Source organism: Coffea arabica, chromosome 3c, assembly GCF_036785885.1.
Source record: "Coffea arabica cultivar ET-39 chromosome 3c, Coffea Arabica ET-39 HiFi, whole genome shotgun sequence".
Classification (NCBI taxonomy): Eukaryota; Viridiplantae; Streptophyta; class Magnoliopsida; order Gentianales; family Rubiaceae; genus Coffea; species Coffea arabica.
This window is the reverse complement of record NC_092314.1, coordinates 15,885,664-15,889,216: the sequence shown is the minus strand read 5'-3', so window position 1 is coordinate 15,889,216 and position 3,553 is coordinate 15,885,664. Positions and strand designations below refer to the sequence as shown.

At 37.8% G+C, this 3,553-nt stretch overlaps 1 long non-coding RNA gene across 1 annotated transcript; it reads right to left on the bottom strand.

Moving 5' to 3' along the window:
- Positions 1 to 418: 418 nt before the first annotated feature.
- On the bottom strand, positions 419 to 3,089 carry LOC140038064 (uncharacterized). The gene is made up of 2 exons (XR_011841874.1): positions 2,984 to 3,089; positions 419 to 536 (listed from the first exon to the last, which is right to left on the bottom strand). It is a non-coding gene; the product is annotated as an uncharacterized lncRNA (long non-coding RNA).
- Positions 3,090 to 3,553: the final 464 nt, after the last annotated feature.

Sequence of the window (3,553 nt, the reverse complement as noted above, 5' to 3'; positions counted from 1 at the left end):
CAGTGATGCATGGAGGGACAGTAGTGAGGGCATAGGGGAATTAGTGACAACTTTGTTGTCAATAAACCCCTGATCAACTGTGGCAACAATCCCTTATCAATAGACAGTTTTGATTGAGTGATAATAACAATTGTCAATAAAGACATCTTGCCTAGAAAGATACTACTTATTTACAACACCTTACACATGACTTTCCTACTACAATAATATCTAAAAAATGAAAACATCGGCAATGTTTAATAAATAACAAACGTCGGCACCCGTTACAATAGAATCTGCCAGAATAACATATAAAATATTCAAATGTCATAAATAAGTGCAACATTATAGTACAAATAGTTTCATAAGTTTGAGTAGAACAAATACTACTCATATAAGTCAAGACTGCACTAAAAAACATATTCCAAGTCCCAAAACATTTCCTGCGCTTCCGAAACATTTTCTAAACTTAAGACAGCACTATAACCACAGTTTTTGAGCCGACATGTAAGCCGTACTGCTAATCTTCTTCGAAACCTCCAAAATGAGCAATATATCTGCAATAAAGTAGTAAAGTTATTAGTAAAGTTATCAGGTGACAAAAGCAAAACAGTTTCTAATTGCTAAATAAACAATAAAAGTAACAAGCATTCACTAATCTGATACCACCGTAATGAATGCAGCAATTGCAGCAGAAATAGAGTGATAAGGGGGAGAGAAACTAGACTTGAGGAAGAAGAAAGAGAGATATTATTCAAAATGATTTTTCCATGTTGCCCAATCCGGATTTCTGCATTCTTATACAGCTCAAGAATAACAAAATAACTACTTGATTGTTGACTCAGCACAACAGTCTAACTAACAAGGAAGAATCCCTTTAACTACTTGAAGGAAATACATTTCGCATGTACTATTTTGGTATTCTTCAAGTGAAATACCATACTGGAAATACATTAATTCTTCAAGTTGAAACTGACAATCCACTGCAAAGAGACCAAACAGTACTATACTGGTATTAAAGGCTAGACGGACACAAATTAATGGAAGGGGAGAAGATGGAGAAGGGGAGAGTATGTGTAACAGGTGGAACTGGACTTTTGGCATCATGGTTGATCAAAAGGCTTCTTGAAGATGGTTATTCGGTCAACGCTACAATTAGGTCCTCTTCAGGTTCATGTTTGCTAATTTACTAGTAATTAATTCTTTACTTGAATTACTTTACCATTTCCGTCTACAACTTTACATATCATTAGAACAACAGTTTTTGGCAACTAAGTAGGAGCTAATTTCAGAAACGAAGGGTCTGAGACAGAATAGCAAATTGTCTGCACCATATTTCTAATAAGAAATCAGAAGCTTTGGTCAGCAGAGACAAAGGGAATGACGAAGACAGTGCCATGATAAAATTCAACAAGGAAAGAAAGGATTTTCCAGAGTAAAGGCGGTAATTAGGAGCCATCAAAGTTTCCGTTTGAGCTTTAAAGCCTAAATGTCATTGCAAAACAGAAAAAATAGAATCAGGACACCACATAGCAAATCATTAGGCTTAACTGGAAATTGCATGACATTAATGTTTAGCAAGTATTCAAAAAGCTAAATCAGTACTTTGTTTTTGCTGTTCATTTCTAACCTAAATTAGTAAGCAAATATCAAATCTTCCTACTCTGTCCACAACGACCAGTAGTGATAGCAAAGTTATGCATGAACTTACTTTATAAACTCAAGGTGATTTACTCACAGCAAGAGTAAAATGAGAAAAAGAAACATCATGGAGCATAAAAAAACACAAGTGAGCAAAAAAGGAAATCAACAACAAATTTTCTTCATACATTTGGAGACCTGGAAACTAATCATGATGAAACGATCATAACCCAAAGGATAAACCTCAATGCTAACAAATGCAAATGAACATAGAGCTTGTGAATTGCTGTTCAACAAATTTATAAGCCGCGAACTTTACGAATTGCGAAATGCGAAGCATAAAAGAAAAAGGGTTCCAGCTAAACGGAACTCACTGCTTCATGTAACAAGAGCGAAATTAAACATGAGAGATGGACTTAAGACATCACAAGCAGAATGCAAGGAAGGAGAATCAAGAAAGACGGCCATATAGGCGTGTGAGTAACCAACAAGGAAAAGAAAACACCCATCAACAAACTGCCATCCAGCAGACTTTTGTTACGTGCATTCTGGGCATGACTCACACTCATTAAAAAGATTCTCAACATCTGACTAATTTATCAAAGAGAGACATGAAACAGAGGGAACCTATGAAATGGAAGAGATAAACAAGAGAAAACAGCCCATAAGTACTAACGAATAGATTGCTGTCTATTTACATTCAGATGCTCAAACCAATCTGGCAACTTGGAGAAATCATATCATTCTAGTTCCAAACGCTACTTGGTGAACCAGCAAACAGGGCAAACATTTTTCAATCAGAACCTAGTTAGGCATTTAGTCGAACAGGTTGGGGCATTAGAAATTTCATCAGACTTTTGCTCCAATTGAAGTTAATCGGCCCCAAAATTGTTCAATAAGCAAGAGCTTTCAGTTCAATTTAACACATAAGGCACATATGATCTAAAATCCTGAACAATCAACATGACAATTGTACTTAGCAAACGCATGGCAAAAATGCTCTGAACATTGCGGAATGCAACAACGAAAAAGTGGAAAAAATCAACTTCAAGAATCATGGCTTTTCTTTTTCTTCCCGACTAGCAAACGCACGGATTCTGCCTAACTTTGGACTGGCCAGAGTCCCTATTGAATAAAAAAGCACAAAATCCCCTCTTTTGGTTCAAAACTTTCGTTCGGGCTTTTTATCAAACAGGTCATGGGCATTACAAATTTCAATGATTCTTTGTTCAAGTGATATTATATCTAGCCCCAAAATTCATCAGCACAAAATGGATTTCAATCCCAGCATCATATAAAACACATATATTCACGGGCTATGTAAAACACAGAAGGAAGACTGAACTGTAAACGAAGAAATTACCTCTCACGGTCTCGCCAAAGCAAAATTCTCCAAGGCAAGCATCCAATGAGGACCGCTGGGGTAGACATCAATCAAGCCATTGAACTGCCTCTCTCCTCTTCTACGTGCTTATCATCAGCCGTCAACTTCTTGACATCTTCATTGTTCTCTCCCTCCTCGTCAGCTTCATCTCTGACGCGCTTTAAACTGCCGGCACCGCCAACCGCCGCGTCATCAGCTTGGGCTTCGACTATTTTCATGTCTTGAGTGGACGATTCCTTCACCTCACCGTCAACTAGGGTTTCTGGGGTTTACTTTTGCTCTATTTCTGCCATAGTTTCCTCTCTGTTTTCCTTTCTTCTCTTAGTCTACCTCTCTCTGACTTCAACTCTCTCCTTTTGCTTTTTTTTTTCCACCGCTCTCCTTTTCCTTCCCTCTGTTTTTCCTCTTTTCATAGCTATTCTTTCCTCAGCCGAAGCTCCCTCTCTTTTCCATTGGCTTGCCCGATAGTTTTTCTCTTTGCTAATCCTTGTCCGCCGCCCTCCTTCATTTTCTGATTTCTTCCGCCGAGAATCGGCATACCTTTTTGGT